We start from the raw sequence: 12,695 nt of genomic DNA on the forward strand, positions 1-12,695 counted from the left end.
GTAATGGACCTCATCCCTAATCCTACCGACTATAAACATAAAGGATTTCTTTAAAATAAATAAACTAATTATGGGACATTTTAACAATCAATTTTTATTTTTAATTTTATTCTTATTGTACTTTAAAACAAAGACCTAAATTATTTGCTTTAAATTTTGATTACAATCCACTTAAAATATAATCAATATATGTATATTGAGGGGCGCGGCGTAGCATAAAGTCTATCTGCTGTTGGTTGGCTGAACCACAATAAATTACCTCCTCTCACAATCCTGTCGGGCCGGGGATGAGGGGGCGCCTAAGGTGAACGATTTCACCTTTAGAGCAATATATGTATATTCCGATCAAACCAAAAAAAAAAGTATTTTATATTATAAGATGTATGAATCTTAATGTGTTCAAAAGGATAGAAAATTAGGCATTTTCCATCTTCGTTTTAGTGCATCATTGAGGATATATTCAAAGTCATATATATCTTTGGCATTTCTCCATTATTTCAAAAGATTTTTCTCATCAAAAGTGACTTTATCTTTAATTTCTGCTTTAGTTTTATATCTGGATGGGCCATCCCAAGATTGTCATGTCGGCCATAACATTTGGATTTTAACCAAAATATATTAATAGCTAGGTTGTAATAAAAGATAGAGGGTTATTTGCTGAGGAAAAGCATGAAAAGAAAAATTAAAATTTATTTTCAAACAGAATATCATGAGTCACTGTATTTTAAAATATTAAAAACAAAGTATTAGAAATAAAATAAAAATTATACTGATTTCCATTTATAGCTAGCCAAACAAAACCATATGATTTCTTTAGGGTTTTCTTGTAAGGAGTCGAAAGATCCAAGCATATATAAGGAGCATATAATAGGGATTTACCTTTTTGGTATAAAATATTAAATATATACGTACCATATGCTATAATTTAAAATATAGATTTCATTTTCCCAATTTTCTTACATGGTTTTTGTTATTATTGTTTTTTTCCCCTTCTTAAAACGTAACTCACAAGTCTAACACAATAGGATTGTTACAATCCTAAGCCTAAGCCGCAAAAAGTCGAGTCGTCACATTGGCCTAAGTTAGATTACTAAAAGAATTTAATTTAATTATTTTTTATTTTTGGAAAACTACTTCGAAATCCACTCTTCAGAAAAAAAAATTTTAAATTTTTACCTCAAATACATTTCATAAAATATCCATGTTGTGAAACCCTTACCTACATCACAAAAATTTCTGCGAGACGGTCTCATGTGTCAATTTTGTGAGACATATGTTCTATTTGTGTCGTTTATGAAAAAATATCAATTTTTATTGTAAATATGAGTATGATTGACCAACCTCACGAATAAATATCAGTAAAACCGTTTTACAAGATATCTACTATATCTACATTGTCCTGCTGGATTCATTTAATAAAGGAATTACTATATTAGAAATTAAATTTTAATGTAAAAATTTCCACCAAAAACATTAAATTTGTGATATGATTTTATTTCGTTGCATATATCAAATAAATTTCAGAACTGAATTCAACCTATTTTTTCTCAAAACTAAAAATTTTATTTTGTGTTTTCAATTGGATTCCAATCTACCCTGTTTTAAAATCTTGGTTACCTTCGTGTGTGACGTATTATTATGGATTCAGAGACAAATGGGCCCATCGATCAGGAGACACAATGTCCCACCTTGATGTCAATGATTTGGGTCCCACGTATGCATGAAGGTGTTGTACCCTAAACTACACAGAGTACTACTACACGATCCCGATCTAGGATTTAAACTGGTCCCTTTATTATTTATATTATTTTGGTTGTTTGTAAGGTTTATTTATTTACGTAAGACATTTGCAACAATCAAGGAAACATTGGAGCGTAGTGTTTTGTTGTTTTATATGAATTTTNAATATAGGGTTAAAGCATTTCATTAACCTCAACCGTGACGTATTGTTTGGTGTAATCGAGCCGAGTTTATATCAACTCGGGTTTGACTCGGGAAAAAAAGAATAAGGTGTTCAAGCTCGATTGAGTAAATATTGGACTTTTGAAATGAGTGTGGCTCGAGTAGTTCTCGTATTACTTGAGCTCCTTCGCTCATGTAGTAGTACTGTATATTAATAATTCATCATCAGCTAATCAGGAAAATAAATTAATCTGTTAATTGTTCAACAAATATATGTTTATTAGAAATTATTTTGTTTGATCAAATATATATATATATATATATATATACAGTAAAATTTTAAAATAAAATTGTTTAATATTTATTTGTGTTTTATTCAGATGCACATGGTGGCAGTTAAGAACCACTACGTTCGTGTGTATTGTATTTTGACAAGAATTCTCAATCATAACATTTTTATCGAATTATTATATAAATAATATTTGGGATTAAAAATTAAAGGAGCCCTCGTATGGCGAAATGTATGGAAGGCGTACCAGAGAAAGGGCTAATTATATCTTCTCATGAATATAATTTTGTGAAAAATTTAATATAAATAAAGAAAAATTGTATTTTTTTTCCTCTTATATATTAACATATTCGCGATTTTGATAATCAATCTTGTAATATTTTAGCCTTATATATTATTTTTTTGTAGTTTCAGTCATTTTCTTGACATGAAAACGATATTACACTGACGTAATTCCAACATAACGGTAACATGTATAGTTTCGCATCAATATTCCAGATGAAAAATGAATAAAATTGCTTAAAAATGAAAAAAATATATATATGTCTAATACTGAAATTTGACGAATGATCAAAATAGCAAAAATATAAAAATAAAAATGAAGTTTCTTATTAACAAATGTTATACGACAAAACAACCCCATGCATATATATATGACATCGAACTTTGTTCCAATATCAATGATATTATTTTTTTACAAAAAGTTAGATTTTTATCTTCTAATTTTGAGTTTTCTATGTACATAATCATTATTACACAGCGTTATTTATTGACTTAAATATTTCATTCCCAATGGATTTTCAGTTTAGAAAAATAATTTATATGGCTTGGAATTCAACGTTGGCATGTGACTTTGCTGCGCAAGATTTAAGTATGGTGGGTCATCTTGCATGCATGATTGAATCTCTTACATATATCAATAATTTATACAAACAAATATTTCAGGAAAAATTAACATTCGTATTTTTAAATTTTTTTTTTTTATAAATGTAAGGATCGACTTATTTATATACATCTTAATGAAATCGTATGTTTTGTGGAAGAATATATACAATTTGCTGCTCGTAGATATTAATGTTGTAATGAATGGTTATGTATAATTGGCTATTATTATATTGTCGCTGCAAACCTGCAATTATTGACCTTATAATTATTTAATCAATGAATAAAAAACAATATAAATAAATTCATGGTCACTTTAGTGCTTATATATTACTATTATAATATCTGTTTTAATCATCATTACTTTGTTACTTGAATAGTTCTATTGTGAGATGATCTCACGAATCTTTATCTGTGAGACAGGTCAACCTTACCGATATTTACAATAAAAAGTAATACTCTTAGCATAAATAGTAATACATTTTCATAGATGACCCAAATAAGATATCCGTATCACAAAATACGACACGTGAAACCGTCTCACATAAGTTTTTGTCTTGTTTTTATATTTATATTATTAAATATTATTAAATGAGGGTGAAATTGTAACCACCTTTAGTGAAGTTTTTTTTTTTTTTTTGAAATTCCGAAACCACTCTAATAAATATTTAGTTGTGTAGATCATAAAATTTAATATTTTATAATCGTAAAAAAAAAAATTCATCTTATTTAATTTTGTTTAATATCGTATAACAAAATTTCAAGACAAAATATGTACAAATATATATAATATTATATTTATAACATGTGTACTCGGTCGCTTATATAAGTAAACTACCGATTGATTTGTATTATAGGTATATATAATAATATAGGTTGATCACCGTAAATTTTCAGTTATTTATTTTAATGATTTTGATGATGGAAATTCTAGCTTCACGGCTAGGGGCCGTTTCAAAAACGAACCCGACTTGAAAAAAATCAAGTTAGGGTTAGGGTTTTGGTTCGGATCAAATCAAGTTGTATCCCCGAAATCGAACTTGAAAATTTTAGTTGGGTTGGGTTCGTTTAAACCCAGATTGTCCCACTTTTTGATTTATTTTTTCAGAATTTAAAAATATTGGCTACATTTATATTATATTTTGATATCATAAATTTCAATTATATACTATTTGTTTTTATAAAATATTGAAATCTTAAACAATTGTATATTTTTTGTATTCAATATACTTTAAATTTCTACAAGCTCGACTTTCAAATTTATGATTTTATTCATAAATGATGATGCTTGATCAAATATTTATTTTGTAAAATATTTATTTTTGAAACAATTTATTTAAAGTTATTTTGATATGCTTGGTCATTTTTTTATTGTTATTGATCTCATTAATTGTTATTTTGTGAAATATTTACATTCCCTAAAAAGTTGCATCTTTTATGAAGTAATTAACAGTTTACACAACTTCTACTCTTGAATTTAAATATTTAATACACTAAACATAATTATTATTTATTTAGACAATATTTTATGCTTAAATTAAAATATTTAGGACGTGTTTTGAATTTTTATTTAATTATTTTGTTAAATAATTAAATAATAATATTTGCATACTTATATATTAAAAGAAAATTTTTTTAAAAAAAATTTCGGATTGGTCGGTTTGTTCGGGTTCATAGTTTTCAAGTTAGTTCGGGTTCAAGTCGGATTTGTGTTGATAATTGTTTGTGATGTCCATGTTTCAACCCAACCCGAATCTACCATGCCCACCCTAATTGATATCTCCCATCACAACTACTTATTTATAATATATATAATTAATTATAATTTTCAAAATCTGTTGTGCAAACATCAAGTTGTAAGTATTCTTGAAACTAATTTGTTCATATATTTTGATGTAAATTGTATCATTTCAAGTTTTAAATGTATCGTGGATTATTTTTGTATAATCTAACAAATACATACAGAAAATACCATTTATTAATGGTAATTTCAGTTATTTATTATTTCAACAGCAATAAATTGTTTGAATTATTTATCCCAAACAATATCGATATATACATCTTATTTTTCTTCCACGTAATCAAATATTTTATTCACAATAATATAATTAATGTAAATGTCAGTACAAAATTAAAAACAATAACTGCGTAAAGATATTTATATAAAATTTAACTGGAACAAAATTCAGGAATAAAAATATTAAAATATAACTGTGCGTAAAATATTAAGTTATATTTTTAGATAACTATATTTTTAGATGTATCATAGATAGTATTTATTTAATTGAGAGTAGAATATAAATTTTATGAATAATATATTAAGTTATATTTTTAGATAAATAAATAAAGTCACATTGCTTTTGTCGAGGCACTTAAGTTTTTGTTATGCTTGTGTATAATATAAATATTGATACCTAATATATATACTATTAATAAAATATTATAAAGTAAACACACCAATTTACTTTAACGAATTGTATTTGGGGGAAAAGCTAAATATAAATAAAATAAAAACTCAAACATTACACTTTAATAAATAAAAACTTTCATTTTTTTAGCATAAGTAAATAAAATAAATAATTCGTTAAACTAGACTTTATATAAAAATTTGCTATTGAAAAATAAAAAATTTAATAAACATGCAAATCGCATATCCAATTAATAATTTACATAGTACCATTTAACCCATTTTTAGATAAACAAATTAGAGTGGGTCTCATGTGAGACCGTCTCACGGATCTTAATCCGTGAGACGGGTCAACCCTACCCATATTCACAATAAAAAGTAATACTCTTAGCATAAAAAATAATACTTTTTCATGAATAACCCAAATAAGAGACCCGTCTCACAAATACGACCCGTGAGACCGTCTCACACGAGTTTTTGCCAACAAAATTAATTAAAAGTTTAAAGTGTAAGCGATATGTTTCGAATAAATCTTCTAGTTACGTTAACAAATGAAAGAGAGCATGCACCACATAATAATAAATTATGGATGCACACGATCTTTCCTGCTGGTCAACGTCTCGGTCGGAGAGCCATACACGCATTAAAAAATGGCCGCTGCGCCGACCAGCCATTTCTCCAAGAATAACGGCAAACGCCGACAGCGCGATTCTCATATTCGCTCAAGGTAATCTAGCTCGACATTTCCACACCAGCAGAAATTGTTGTTCTAGGTTTTTTTGGATGAACTATGTTGTCTTGAAGAGGTATCTATCTAATCCGAAAAATATGTAAGCCACTAGGAATTGACATGTTACAGTGTGATACGTACATTTTTAATGATCGTATGTCTTATCGTTGAAAAGTTATTATATTAGACTATTTTTTCGTAGAAAATCTTATAAAAAAAAAGCTATATATATTTTGATTCAAGAATAATTTTAAAATTATAAAACAAAATTACTTAACACCAAATTTATAATGTTTATTGTGATTTTTTTGGTTCTCCTTACCATCATATATATTGTCCATTCATAAAACTCGTTGGGTTATCTAATTTGATATATGCATCCTTTGTTTGCCTCTAAGACAATAGATAATTTATACTTTGAATTTTTATTAGGGTTTTGTCCGGTATATTCAGGGAGGTTCACTTAGTTATTATAATGATGATGATAAACAAGATCATGATCTCGTCTATCGACAAGTAAAATTATGTTCTTTCTCGAAAGAGTAATCACTATAATTACGGGTTCGATTGATTTCAAAGTTAGATTTCAATATGTTTTTCGAAATTTTAATACGTTTATATGAATATTTTGAGAGTCAAAGACATTAAAAGATCTTCAATCTGTCAAATAAGTTTTAGTTCGTTAATTATGATATATATAAATCCTCCTCTCTTCGTCCCAATTATATAATACACTTTCTTTTTTTTTTTACAAGATTAAGAATGTTATTGGGAAAAACAAATTTCACAATACTAATGATATTGAGAAATGAAAATCGAATACAACTATATACACACATTAAATATGATTATATTAGTAAAAAAAAGTTTATAAATGTGGAAAGTGGATAAATATATTTGAGACAGGAAAAAAACAAGAATTATATAAACGAGAGGCAAATTTTTTTTTTTTTTAAATGTAAATCAAGAATATTTTTTCTTTTGCTTGGAGTGGTCAATGCATTTAATTATTCAAAAGACACTTTTTGTCCATATTAATCACTCATGATTTGTAAGTAATTATGTTTCCAAGCATGTTTAAACATCGTGAGTGTCCTCATAATTTGTTTTTTGTTTTGCTCATTTCTTAGAATCGCTCTTTGAATGACACACAGTGATCACATGGCGTGCCTACATAATAAAGTTTTGATTAAAATTATTACATTAAATTGCAATATAAAATAATCTAATACTAAATAATTATAAACTTTAGATACAAATTTTTTAATAAAAAATATATGCATAAATATTTAGCAAAAAACAACTGATTTATTTTTATGCCACAAAAATGTCTAGGATATCATCATACTCATTACACCGTATAGCTCGAAAGTCGAATCAAACAAAAGATCGATCGCATCATTCATTTTCTTTTTCTTGAAAAAAAAAATTATTATTATTATTATTGTCATTTTTACTAATATTATATAAAATGTTAAATATTATTTATTGTCTTTAGTTTTTTCAGCTTTTTGTTTCTTTCTTCGAATAGCTTATATTTTGTTGAGAAAATAATTTTCGATATTATTATTAATTTTTAAATTAGTAGATAGCATCCAATTAAAATCTGAGATTTCATAATAATTTATTTTGAATTTTTTTTTAAAATAGCAAATATATTTAATTAAATGAAGTACGTGGTTGTGCAAGAGCAAACATGCCCATTTATGTGAGTTAGAAAGAAACCATTTATATTAATGGAAATAAAAATAGTCAATAATTCAGATATAATGCATAAGTTTGTTTATATATTTAATTAAATAATTTTGTAGTTAGCATGCAAAAAACAACTATATATCCTAATTAAGGGAAAATGATATTAATTTTTCCTGCTCAACAATCCTTCCTTTCCCAGAACTGTGAGGTGGGAGAGTTGATCATACTGTTGTTTGGGGTATTCAAATATATGAGAAAAACAAGAAGAAAACAAAATTAATGGCTTGTAGAGGCAAGTGTTGAACACTTTCTCCTTAAGAAGAATTTGCCCCTCACAATGTGCTAGAGATTTGTGGCAATCTTCTCCCAAGATACAACTACAACACTGAAAAATGAGCACTCAAATATTCAAGTTCTATCACAAGAAAATGAAGGAACTCTATCTTTTAGAAGAAAGAAGAAGAAGAAGATGCAAAAATGATGTATGTATGTTTTGATTTTGAATAATCATGTATTTAATGATTTTCATGTGAAAAGACATGAGCTTTCATTCATAAGGGTGTCTCTTGGCCATTGTAACTGACTACAATCATCAAACAATGCAAAGGAAATGAAAAAATGCAAGAAAAATCGAAGGGACACGAAAAACAGCCGAAGGCGCGCCCGCGCGGGCAAGCCGAGAGCCTAGAGCGCTCGGCAGCGCCCGCGCATGCGCGCCGCTCTGCGCGCATGTGCGCGCCTGCCACTGGCATGCTCGCGCACCTGCGCGGATCCGCGCGAATGTGCGCGCCTGCTACAGTAAATTAAATTTTTTTTTCGATTTTCGTCCCTTACATGTTCCGACTACTCGTTTGAGTTTCTTTCAACATTTGATGAACTCTTTTCGAGTTTAATTCAGAACCACCAAACTTAATATTCGTTCATTAAGTTTCGTTTTTCGTTTTGAATTTTTCCAATCAAACACATTGATTTATTTGCTTAATTTTCATTCATTAAGCATCAAAATTTTCCAACAATCCCCCACCTGAATGAAATTAATGCATGAATGCTCGTGATGCATAAGAGAGAGTATATACGAAAAATTATCACATCAGGAGAGGTGGCTTTTGGCTTTGAACCTTCCTTAGTGGAATACAATCGGATTTACTAGGCCACGAAGTGAACGTGATGTCTTGAACTTCTTGACGGTTCATGTAAACCCAGACAACTGTACCCACATGATAACCTTTCTTCCATTTCCATTTGTTTTATCGGTTGTGTCCGTTTTGGCCATGGAACACATCTTGGCTTCATACGTGTTTCATCGAGGCGGTCCGTCCTCACACGTACATAGGTGATCTCTTTGTAAAAAGGTATCCTACTTACCCCGCTTTTGCAAGCTACGGAATCATTAAAAGTACAATACTTAACCTCACTACCTTTGTAGGCAACTTCACTCATCGTCTTAGGAATGAGGAGTGATTCCTCAAGTTCTCATAATTTAGTTTTCCCATTGAACCAAGATCTTGGGATCTCCAATCAACAAGGTTGGGTTGCCACTATGAAAATTTTATTTGGTAGATTTTAAACTCATTCCTCTTGACAGACAGTACATTTGATCTCTATTTAATGCTTTTGTAAGCGGATCCGCTAAGTTATCCTTTGATTTAATATAATCAACAGATATAACTCCATTAGAGATCAACTGTCGTACAGTATTATGTCTTCGACGAATGTGTCGAGACTTGCCATTGTACATACTGTTTTGTGCCCTAGCAATTGTCGACTGACTATCGCAATGTATCATGATTGCTGGCACTGGACTTGTCCAACACGGAATGTCTTCTAGAAAGTTACGAAGCCATTCAGCTTTTTCTGCAGCTTTATCTAGCGCTATGAACTCCGATTCCATAGTAGATCTAGCAATGCAAGTTTGTTTCGATGACCTCCAAGAGATTGCTCCTCCATCAATGGTAAATACATAGCCGCTGGTGGATTTGGAATCCTTGGTGTCAGAAATCCAATTTGCATCACAGTATCCTTCAAGTACTGCAGGATACCTTGTGTAATTTAGTCCATATTCTGAGGTGTGCTTTAAATATCTAAGCACCATTGTCAATGTCTTCCAGTGTGCAACACTAGGATTACTTGTAAACCAACTTAACTTGTTAACCGCACAAGCAATGTCAGGTCTAGTACAGTTAGTGATGTACATAAGGCTTCCAATAATTCTGGAGTATTCCAGTTGGGAAACTGGTTCTCCACGATTCTTCGCCAAATGGACATTTACGTCTAAAGGCGTTTTTACTGGGGTAGAGTCATAAGCGTTAAACTTCATCAACACTGTTTCTACATAATGAGACTGAGATAGGATTATTGCTTCTGGAGTTCTAAAGATTTTAATCCCTAGAATTACATCAGCAACACACATATCTTTCATATCAAAATGTTTTGTCAACATTTTCTTTGTACTCTTAATCAACTCTTGGCTATTCCCCATTATTAGCATGTCATCCACATATAGACATACTATTACATAATATTCTCGAGTGCCTTTAATGTAAACACATTTGTCACACTCATTAATCTTAAATCCATTTAACAATACTACCTTGTCAAATTTTTCGTGCCACTGCTTGGGCGCTTGTTTAAGTCCGTATAGTGACTTAATTAAACGACAGACTTTTCTTTCTTGTCCTTTAACTGTGAAGCCTTTAGGTTGCTCCATATATATTTCTTCTTCAAGTTCACCATTTAAGAATGTCGTTTTGACATCCATTTGATGTATCTCAAGGTTATGCAAAGCTGCAATGGCAATGAGCACACGAATGGATGGTATTCTTGAAACTGGTGAATACGTGTCGAAGAAATCATGACCTTCTCTCTGTCTATAGCCTTTGGCCACAAGCCTGGCTTTGTATTTTTCAATACTTCCATCAACACTCATTTTCTTTTTCAATATCCATTTGCATCCCAATGGCTTAGTACCTGGTGGAAGATCCACTAGTTCCCAAGTATGGTTTTGCAATATGGAATCCATTTCAGAGTTGATGGCTTCTTTCCAATAGGGAGCTTCAGGGCTAGCCAGAGCATCTTGTATGTCTTTTGGTTCATTCTCCAACATAAAAGTATGGAATTCTGGACCAAAAGACTTTGAGATTCTAGCCCTTTTGCTTCGTCTTGGCTCTTGATCCTTTGAAGAGCCTTCCAATGGTGTAGCATTTTCATTTATAGTTGGCTCATGTGTAGGTCCTTGACCTTCATGCTCCGTCTCAAATTTTCGCTTGCTAGAACCATTTTCTTTCCTTTCTTTACAAGGAAATATATTTTCAAAAAATACTGCATTTCTTGACTCAATTGTCATGCCTGTATTCATTTCTACATTTTCAGATTTGTGCACTATAAACCTATAGGCACTCCTATTATGTGCATACCCGATGAATATGCAGTCGACCGTCTTTGGTCCAATTTGCTCTTGTTTAGGCTTTGGTATTTCAACCTTAGCTAGACACCCCCACACTTTAAGGTACTTGTAGGAAGGTTTGTGACCTTTCCACGATTCATAAGGTGACTTGTCATTTTTCTTGTTGGGTATCTTGTTCAAGATGTGATTAGCCGATAGTATTGCTTCCCCCCACAAGTTTTGGAGTAGTCCTGAACTTATTAACATAGCATTCATCATATCTTTCAGAGTTCGATTCTTTCTTTCGGCAATGCCATTTGATTGTGGTGAATAAGGAGCAGTCGTTTCATGAATTATGCCCAAAGATGTGCAGAATTCATCAAACGATGCTCCGTATTCGCCCCCTCTATCACTTCGAACTCTCTTTATTTGTTTGCCTAGTTGATTCTCAACTTCGGTCTTATAACCTTTGAATGCTTCAAGAGCTTCATCTTTAGACCTCAAAAGATATACGTAACAGTACCTCGTATGATCTTCAATGAATGTCACGTAGTATCTTTTCCCTCCTCTAGTTTGTACAAACTTTAAATCACCAAGATCGGTGTGTATTAGTTCTAGAGGAGTTGTACATCTTTCAATCGAGTGGTAAGGCGCTTTGGTCATTTTTGCTTCAACACATATTTCGCATTTGTGTGTTGGATCGACGTTGTGTTTAGGTAATAATTCCAGTTTCATTAAACGTTGCAAGGTATTAAAATTTACGTGTCCTAAACGAACATGCCATAAATGAGAAGACTCAAGCAAGTAAATAGAACTTTTGTCTTTATTACTTTCAACAACATTTTGGCGTATAGCCATTACATTCAACTTGAAAGGGTTCTCATCGAGATATCCTTTTCCAATAAAATGACCATTCTTGGTCAATACAACTTTGTTAGACTCAAATACTAGTCTAAATCCATGTTTGACCAACAGAGACCCCGACACGAGGTTCTTTCTTATGTCCGGTACATGAAGTGCATCAACAAGAGTTACTTCCAAACCCGATGTCATTTTCAGTACCACATTTCCCGTGCCCACCACCTCAGATGTAGCGGAGTTCCCCATATATAGTTTTCTCCCGGTCGATGGAGTGTATGTGGAGAACATCCCCTTGTTGGAGCATATGTGTCGAGTTGCTCCAGTATCAACCCACCACTCGTTGGACTTTTCCACCAAATTGGCTTCCAAAATAACTGCAGACAAATCGAGTTGAGAAAAATCAAATGGTACCGACCTTTTTTGAACTACGTTGACTTGAGGATTTTCCTTCTTTGGCTTCCTACAATCCTTAGCCATGTGAATCGGTTTTCCGCAGTTATAACAAGTGCATTTGAACTTCTTCTTATTTGGTGGTTGTTGGCCTTGT

The sequence above is a fragment of the Primulina huaijiensis genome, chromosome 5 (assembly GCF_012295235.1).
Source record: "Primulina huaijiensis isolate GDHJ02 chromosome 5, ASM1229523v2, whole genome shotgun sequence".
Classification (NCBI taxonomy): domain Eukaryota; kingdom Viridiplantae; phylum Streptophyta; class Magnoliopsida; order Lamiales; family Gesneriaceae; genus Primulina; species Primulina huaijiensis.